Raw genomic sequence first — 10,220 nt, 5'->3', positions numbered from 1 at the left:
AATTTTATTTATTGGCATGTCATGTTTTTTATGAATTTGCTATTTTCCTATTCTAAAATTAACTTTTCTACATAATTTCACATGTTTTTATGTAAAAGCTTCTCCTCTCGCTGTAACTGGATCTTTGGGCCCATAAAACTTAATTCAGGCCAGGAAGCAGGAGAAAGAACATTACATCTAGGTCCTAGGCAAAAAGAAAAAGCATCAGGAAAAGGAGAAAACCTACCCAAGCAGACAGTAAAGAAACATGTCTTTTTTATACTTTCCTCTAGAGGGAGCAATTTACAATCACAAGCTGCTTATCTGGAGATGGGAGCTTGTGGCTACAATTTCCCAGGCATACATGTTCTGGAAAATCTCGGAACTTTTCATTTGCAGTAGCTACAGGTTGACGGTGACAGCGGTTTGGATCTGGCAGTAGCGAATTCAGATCGGATGTGGATCAAACAACTTACCCCCAGAAAGGTAGGAAATAGAAAATGAAAAATGTTGGTCTTCAGAAACCTGGTTTTAAAAATGGTTTCACATAAGCCATGACCGAGAGATAAATATAAACATTTGCAGAAATCAGCATAAAAAATTATTTCACATGTTGATGCTGGGAAGGAATTTGGCTTGGTTGTGATGGCAGTTATGCAGTGAAAAGGAAGATTTTAGAAAGGTAGAAGGATTAAATGTTTCTATAAATGTAGCCTTAAAACCTCTTTACAGTCTGTCATCCCACCTTGATGTAGACACAGAGAGGAGCCACCCCGATCCCCTTTCAAGGCGGCTATTTACAGGCTGGCCCTTCAGGGATTGCCTCAGGACAGAAGGCTGCTTTACTCCCGGACTAGGGAACTCCTCCCTGGGGCTCCCACATGTGGTGCCGCTGCTGCGTGGAGTGAAGGTCAAGCCATTGTGGCCCAAAGCAGAGCCTATGTGATCCAGAGTTCTACACTGGACTGGCCGTGGCTTTGATGCTCAGGTTTGTCCTCTCTCTGCATCAACCCTCTAGTTTTCCCTGTTGCTTCCACAGACCCCCTCTCTGCACACCAACTCTGCCTCAGTTGTGGTCTTCCAGAAAACCCAATCTGTGGCATGCTTATCCAATTAGATTTAATTGGGTTTCTCAAAATGATGGAAAAATAGAACCAAATTTTCCTTTTAAGCAATTATCTTTTATAAATTAATGAATTGGTGTTCTGGGTAGTAAATAAATATATTCTCAGTTTCATTAATCCAAATTAGATCATCTGGTTAATAGTACCAAAAATGAAAATGGTTGAACTAGAGACTCCCCTAACATAAAAGTTTACTAATAATTTTGTGTAATTTTTCTATGCCTTCACCAGTGTGTATATATTGGGCATTTCTTTGATCTCTTTATTGATAATTTTTAAAATGCTTGTAGTTGTTGAAGGGTAGTTCCATTAGAAAAACTTGAGTGTTGTGTGGCTTCTAAATTTCCAGTAGGTGGTGCCATAATATTGCATTTAGGGAATAGGTTTTATTTTCTTTTTTAATATATGAAGTGGAAAAAGAAAAAGCTGATGTACTTGCTCAAATATGTTCTAAGATAGCACTACTATAAACACATGATTTATGATATGTTTCTTCAATTACCTTTTTACAAGAAAGTGTGTAGTAAGTGAAGTATTCTATTCTGTTTCCTCTAGAGTAGTTCCGCACTACACAATCAGTCAAAAGAACAAGGTGGCCAAAGCATGTCCCGAAAACAATTTCCCATAATCTTTTTTTACTCTCATGCCTTAGACATACGAAAAAAAGAACTGTTCTTGTCCTGGAAGTCACACAGGAATGTGGAACCTGTCATTAGACTCACTATAGCCTTTATTTTGCAATTGAAGTTTACTTTTAGCTGCTCTTTTGAAATACCTATATTATAAATGATTGACCTTGCTGAAAATCCAGCTATTTTTATTGAATTAAATTTATTCTTAATTTTTCTACCTTACATTTCAGTAATTCCTATATTTGCTTTGGCAATATAATATCTGTGCTAATATAGTTATAACTGAAAGCAACAATTTTCAATGTTTTTTCATCTCATGGCACAGATAAAGTAATGACTAAAATTCTGTGACACCAAAAAATATATTTTTTGCTGATTTGACAAAAAAATATGTAAATTTGATTCATTCACATTGTATGGCTATTGCTGTGTTGTCTGTTGTCATTTTTTTCTTTGACATTCTTAGGGAGAAGAGGTCAGTACCCCTGACTAGATAGTGGAGTATTGCATGTTTTAAAAATTCTGTAGCACACCAGTTGAAAATCGCTGACTTAGAGGATAGTATGTTCTTTGTGTAAAGAGGATTCTTAATATTCCATATATCATTTTAGGCTTTCAGTGTCTCTCCAGCTACATTATATACCCTTTGAGGATAAGGTACGAGAATTAGTAGATTTTTGTTTTTTTGTAATGACCATAGTGCTTGCTTTAAACTATGTAAAATTATATAGTAAATGTTTGATAAATATATGTTAGGTAAATGTGGTATTATATACATTTAAATAATTAACTTCTCCTTGAAATCTTTCTTTACTCCAGAGATTATGTATCTACAATATGATATCTATCATTTTGATAACTTAATGCTTGTGATACTTCAGTAAGAAATAATCTAAAGATGTATGTATGCTCTTCATGAGGTTGGCCTTTAATGGAATGATGTAAATTCTTTTGAAAAGTTATAAACATTTTACTTATTTTTAAATATTAAAGCATTTTAAACTTTCTAATATGTTCTGAAAATGAAGAAATTAGAGATAATTTTAAGTTAAAGAGGATAGTTTTTGGAAACTACTGATATATCTCATTTTATTTGAGGGAATGTTGAACACCCAGGCCTTTGACAGGGCGGGAAGTATGGCTGTCTCAGGAACTCCAGCAACAAGAACCCATTGACATTCCCTGGGACGAGGTCTCTTTGCCTTATCATGGAGTCCAGTGGTTTAATAGCCATTTCCTGAAGAGTCTGTAGGAGCTAAATTGTAATGGCCTCCAATGGATGGGAAGGATATTTCTCTCTGAGAGCCAAGATCCACTATCTCAGTTACTATGGGCTGAATTGTGCCTCTTAAAATTCTTATGATGGAGCCTTAATACCCCAGAATCTCAGAATGTGACTGTATTTCTAGACAGGGTCACTAAAGAAATCAGTTAAAATCAGGTGCTTAAGGTAGGCCCTAATTTCAACATGACTGGTTATAAAAGGAAATTTGTACCCAGAAATTCAGAGATGAAAGACTTTGTGAAGACACAGGGAGAAGATGGGCACCTGCAAGCCAAGGAGAGAGGCCTCAGAGGAAACCTAGCCTGTCAACACTTTGACCTTGGACTCTTTCAGAATTGTGAAAAAATAAATGTCCATTTTCTTAGCAAATCAGCCTATGGTACTTTGTTATGGCAGCCCTAGCAAACTAATATATAAGCTAATGCTGGGATTATCTTTTTGGCCTCTTCCTTTGGTGCAAACATTCTCAAATCACACAGAGGTTGAGTCTGCAGATATGATGCTAATCAAGGCAGTGTCTAGCAGTGCAAGGGGGTCAGTGTTCTCTTCTTCACATTTTATAAGCCTGGTGAAAAGTGACTCTACCTTGGCGGGGGGCGGGGGGGCGGTGTTGGGAACCGCCCTGCCTGGTTTCAGAGGCTGTAACCTCCCATGGCTAAGGCTGAGTAAGAGACCTTGGAACCATAAGCCACTAAGCAGACAAAGCTTATCTCCCTGGCCCCCTTTACCATGCTCAGCCCTAAGCCTGACTGGTTAGCCAATGACGGGTAAGAATTCTCAAGGGAGGGACAACATAAGACAGGCACAGTCACAAAGGGGCCTCAGGGAAGGACTTGGTGGGCTATACAAAAAGGGGGTGATGGACCCTCACCCCTCAGCTTTGACACAGCCTGAATCCTCAATCTGTCTGCCAGAAGTCTCCTAATCTCTTGGCTGTCTTACTTCCCCTGCCTTACTTAAGCCTGAAACAATGACAGAGGGCAGTGCAGCCCTGGGCTGGAAAGGGCGGGTTCCCCTGGGCATCAGGCCTAAGAAAGAATATATAAAATCCTGTGAAACCTGCTTTGCTAAGAAAGCCCTCAGTTTTCTGATAAGGGTCCAAGCATGAAATGAGTTTGTTCCCCAATGTTTTATGGCCCTTTAGCTAACAGACCCTGACTCAGAATAAGCCCTCATAGTTCTTTATATGTTATCTATTGTTTGATCCTCACTGTCTGACAATGACTGATGAGCTTTACCTGTACTCCTGTGCAAACTGAACCCAATAAAAGCCCATTAAGGAAAAGGCTCCTGGCCCTTCTCCTTTGAGAGATCGGCCACCTTTCTTCCCCAAGCAGATCATGTTTTGGTAGACTTATTCTCATCCATGGTGGATGGGGTAGGGGGAGCTCTGAGGTTGGAGCCCCCCCATGGGGGGGTGCCTACCGCAAAATAGTGCAGAAACCCAAGGTGAAGAGTTAAAATTTTGAGTGGAGTTTTTATTTCTGGGAATGGTAAAACCAGTTACTTTAGAGCAGTCTTCCCTGTTTAAAAAATAGCTGCACAGAATGAAGAACATAAATCGATGTGAAGACACATTTGAAAACTACCTAAGTAGTGAGAATTGAGGATTTGTGCAAGCTTGAATCCATGAAAAACTGAACGCCAGAGTAGATAAGCTCAGCATCAGGTACTGTTTTTATCTTCAGTGCATTTACCATTCCTGATGAGACAATGTGGAGGCTGGCAAACTGAACAGTGTTTTAGGCTGACTCGTGAGAATAAGGGGATGAAATGGGGGGGATTGGCGTTCAGGACCCATATAGAAAGACTTTGGGAAAAGCCTTGTGCTGGCACCTTGAATGCTTACATTCTAAGGACAAGAGTAAATAGAAAGGCTCTCAAAGGGACTAAATCCACTCAGTTCTCAGAGCAGTAGCTTGTCAGAGGAAGAGGTATCACATAAAAAGAGATAGATTCAAAGTTCTCCTTCAAAGAACTGAGTTCATTTGAAACAATGTGGCAAAGTTCAAACCTAAGTACTCTCAAAAACAGTGATTTGGTGGTAATTAAGAGTAGTCTGATAGCTCTATGCGAACAATAAGCTAAATTGTAGAACAGATACTGTATTAGAGTGAACCAAGAAAAGAGCTAAGAAGAGTTCACCTGGGGTCAGAACAATCTTAAAAGATTAACATCAAAACTAGCCCTCACCTGCAACTTCTGAACAAGATGGAAGAGTATGTAAACACTGTGCTTCAAAATTAGAACCAAATTGTAAAACAACTACCCTTGAGAACCGTATGAAGACTAGGTGAAGTGAAATCCTGTAACTAGGGGTATAAAGAAGAAGCCATGTCAACACAGGTAGGTAATATGGATATGTAAAACAGGCTGCTCCTGCACCCATATGTAGCAGATAAGAATCATGAGGGATATCTCAGCTGGGGAGATCACTCCTGAAGAGTGAGGGATCCCAGGCTCACACCAGCCTCCCCAGCTCTGAGCACCAGCTTTAAGGTAAATCCTACCCACTGATGTGCCAACAGCAATCAGGGCTCAACTATACTAACGGGAGGGTGCACATACAAGGATCACCCAGCTCAGGTGACCAGGAAGACTGTACCACAGGGCTCCATAGGATGCTTAATACACTAGACCACCCAGCCAAGACTGGGAGATTCAGCAGACCCACCTAATACATAGAAGAACACATATGCAGCTAAAATGAGGAAACAAAGAAACATGTCCCAAATTACAGAAAAGGACACAGTTGCAGAAAAAGAACTAAACAAAATTGAAGCAAGAAATCAACCAAATACACAGTTCAAATCAGTGGTTATAAGCATGCTCAATGAGCCCGGACTGCTGTGGCTTAGATGGTTGGAGGATCATCCCATGGAGAGACCAAAAGTTTGTGTGTTTGATCTCCAGTTGAGGCCAGTATGGGAGGCAATCAATCAATGTTTCTCTCTCTCTCTCTCTCTGTCTTTCTCCCTCTCTCAAAGCAATGAAAAAATGTCCTTGGGTGAGGATTAAAAAAAAATGCCCAATGAACTCAGTGAGATCTTATACAGAGGTATAGAAACCATAAAAAAATAATTAGAAATAAGGAATACAGTAACTAAAATGAAGAATATATTAAGTGGTGGTGGGAAAATGGAGACAACTGTATTTGAAGATCAATAAAAAAGTAACAAATAAAAAATAAAAATAGTAGATAGAATTAATAGTACATTAGATGAAGCAGAGAACTGAATCAATGATTTAGAATACAAGGTAATAAAACACACCCAGTCAGAACATTAAAAGAAAAAGATTTTGAAAAATATGAATAGTTTAATGGACTTCTGTACTTCTGGTATAACAAAGTGTAACACCATTCACATCATAAAGGGTACCAGAAAAAGAAGAGAGAGAGCAAGGGATTGAAAACCTACTCAAAGGAATAATGATGGAAAATTTTCCTAATCTGACTAAGGAAATAGACATAATCCAGGAAGTGCAGAGAGTTCCAACAAGATGAACCCAAGAAGACTCACACTAAAACACATAATAATTAAAATGCCAAAGTTAAGTTAAAGACAGAGAGAGAATCTTAAAAGCAGCAAGAGAAAAGCAGTTAATTATCTACAAAGGAGATTCCATAAAATTGTCATCTGATTGCTCAACAGATGCTGGACAAAAGTGATAGGCATGAAATATTCAAAGTGATGAAAAGCAAAGACCTACAAGCAAGCTTACTATACTCAGAAAGGCTGAGATCAGGAACAAGACAGGAATGTCCACTTTCACCTCTCTTAATCAACATGGTACTGAAAGTCTTAGCCATAGCAATCAGACAAAAAGAACTTAAAGACATCCAAATTGGAAAAGAAATAGTAAAACTGTCGTTATTTTCAGATGACATGATACTGTACATAGAGAACCCCAAAGATGCCACTAAGAATCTACTAGAACTGATAAATTAATTCAGTGAAGTAACAGGAGACAAAATTAATATCCAGAAATCAGTTGCATTTTTATATGCCAATAATGAAATAACAGAAAGGGAAATAAAACAATTCCATTTAAAATTGCTTCTATAAGAATAAAATACCTAGGAATAAACCTAACCAAGGATGTAAAAGATCTGTACTCAGAAAATTCTAAGACAGTGAAGAAAGAAATTGAAGATACAAATAAGTATAAGCACATACCGTGTTCATGGATAGGAAGAATTAATATCATTGAAGTGTCCATACTACCCAAAGCAATCTGTGGACTCAACACAATTCCAATCAAGATAGCAATGGCATATTTCACAGAACTAGACCAAATATTTCAAAAATGTATATGGAACCACAAAATGCCTGGCATAGCAACATTGAGCCTCAGAAAGAAGAACAAAGGGATCATGCTGCCTAAAATCAAACTATACTACAAGGCCATAGTAATCTAAACAGCATGGACTAGCATAAGAACAGGCACATAAACCAATGGAACAGAACAGGGAGCCCAGAAAAAAACCCACATCTTTATAGTCAATTATAAAGTCAACTTTAAAGTCAATTATCTGACAGAGGAAGCAAGCACATACAGTGGACTTATAGTTTATTCAATAAATGGTGTTGAAAAAATTGGACATGCATAAAAATGAATCTAGACCATCTTCTTACACCACACACAAGAATAAATTCAAAATGTATTAAAGACTTATATATTAGACCCAAAACCATAAAAGCCCCAGAAGAAAATATAGGTAGTAAAATCTCAGACATTGCTTGTAGCAAGATTTTATCTGATATATCTCCTCAAACAAGGAAACAAGGAAAAAAATTAACAAATGAGATCATATCAAACTAAAAAGTTTTAGCACAGCAAAGGAGACCATCAACAAAATAAAAAAGACCACCCACTGAATGGGAGAACACATTTGCCAATACATTTGATAAGGGGTTAATTAATATCTTAAATTTATAAAGAGCTTTTAAAACTCAACACCAGAAACACAAACAATCCAATTAAAAATGAGCAATGGACCTGAATAAACACTTCTCCAAAGAGGACATGCAGATGGCCAATAGACATATGAAAAGATGTTCAACATCATTAATCATCAGAGAAAAGCAATTTGAAACCACAATGAACTATGACCTCACACCTATCAGAATGGCTATCATCAATAAATTAACAAACAAATGGTGGTGAGGTAGTGGAGTAAAGGGGACCCTTTTGCACTGTTGGTGGGAATGCAGACAGTGCAGTCACTGTGGAAAGTAGTATGGAGTTTCATAAAAAAATTAAAAATGATCTGCCTTTTGACTGAGTGATCCCACTTCTGGGAATATATATTGAAGAACCCCAACACTAATTAGAAAGAACATAAGCACCCCTATGTTTATTGCAGTGGTATTTACAATTACCAAGATATGGAAGCAGCCTAAATGTCCATCAGTAGATGAGTGAATAAAATAATATGGGACATTTACACAATGGAATGCTATTCAGCCATAAAAAAAAAAAAAAGAAAGAAAATTTTACCCTTTGCGACAGTGTGGATGGACTTGGAGAACATTATGCTAAGTGAAATAAGCCAGTCAAAGAAAGACAAATGCCACATGATTTCACTCACATGGAATCCAATGAAGAAAATGAACTAACAAGCAAAATAGAGACAGACTCATAGATGGAGAGCAGGATAACAGATAAGGAAGGTATTAGGGGGTGGCCGGATCGAGCAAAATGAAAGGACTCATGGACATGGACAACAGTGTGGTGACTGCAGGGGGGATAGAGGTATAAAGGGTTAAATAGTAATGGAAAAAATACAATAAAAAATAAACAATATAAGGGAAAAATGTCATTTGAATTTTGGTGGTGATAGCATTAAATCTGTATATTGCTTTGGGTAATATGGCCATTTTATTTTTTAATCTTTACTAGATATCTTTTTTTTGATTAACTGATCCCAAAATGTAAAAATAGTTCCTAAAACACTGGATATTAAGGAGGGATACATTACCTACCCTTTTGGTGGGGAGGGGGAGGGGGCAAGGGCTATTATGTGGTTTGTGCTACTTTTGAGTTACATATCTAAAAAAAACTAACAAAATATCTCATTTTAAAAATTGCTCAACATATTTTCTTTATATAACTTTAAAAGGTCCTAGATGATATAGAAAGAATTTTAATTGTATTTTATTATACAAGTAGGATAAAAAGGTTACATACTTCTGAAGACGTTTATCATAGTGTTGCCTTTAATATTGAAAAAAGGGATTTGAACTAATAACAGAAATAGATTAGTACATTAATATGGCCATATTAACTATGTTGAGTTCTGTGATCAATGAACATGGAACATCTTTCCATTTCTTTGTGTCTTCTATTTTAAAAAACAATGTCTTGTGATTATCAGTATATATAGGTCCTTCACATTCTTTGTTAAGTATATTCCTAGGTATTTTATTCTTTTTGCTGCAATTGCAAAAGGAATTGTGTGTGGGGGGGTCATTTGTTTTTCTGAAATTTCATTGTTAGTATGTAAGAACTCAATGGATTTTGTATCCTTTTATTTATTGTTTTATTTTTTAATTTATTCTTTCTAGTAGTTTTTTGGTGTAGTTTTTAGAGTTTTCTAAACTAAGACTCATGTCATCTGTAAAAAGTGACAATTTTACTTCTTCATTCCCAATTTGGATGTCTTTGGTTTTTTTTTTTTTTCTCTTGCCAGATTGCTCTGGCCAGGACTTCAGTACAATGTTGAATAACAGTAGTGAGAGTGGGCATCCTTGTCTTGTTCCTGATCTTAGAGGAAAGCTTTCAGTTTTTCACTGTGACATATGATTTTAGCTAAGTTTTGTTATATACGGCATTTACTATGTTGAGGTACTTTCCTTTAACACCCATTTTGAGGTTTTTTTTAAAATAAATGTATGTTGTATCTTGTCAAATTCTTTTTGTGCATTCTTTGATATGACTATATGATTTTTATCCTTTGTTTCACTAATGTGATGTATTACATTTATCTATTGCATATGTTGAACCATCCTTGTGCCCAGAGATGAACCCCGCTTGACTGTGATGCATTATTTTTAATGTATTGTTGTACAATATCTGCTAGTATTTTGTTTAGGATTCTTGCATCTGCATTCATCAGAGATATTGGTGTGTAGTTTTTTTGTGTTATCGTTGCCAACTTTGGGCATCAGGTTATGTTGACCCCATAGCATATGTTAG

This window comes from Phyllostomus hastatus, unplaced genomic scaffold (assembly GCF_019186645.2).
Source record: "Phyllostomus hastatus isolate PE091 unplaced genomic scaffold, TTU_PhHast_1.1 phas_contig_86, whole genome shotgun sequence".
Taxonomy (NCBI): Eukaryota; Metazoa; Chordata; class Mammalia; order Chiroptera; family Phyllostomidae; genus Phyllostomus; species Phyllostomus hastatus.
The sequence above is the reverse complement of the archived record's forward strand: the minus strand, read 5'-3'. Positions refer to the sequence as shown.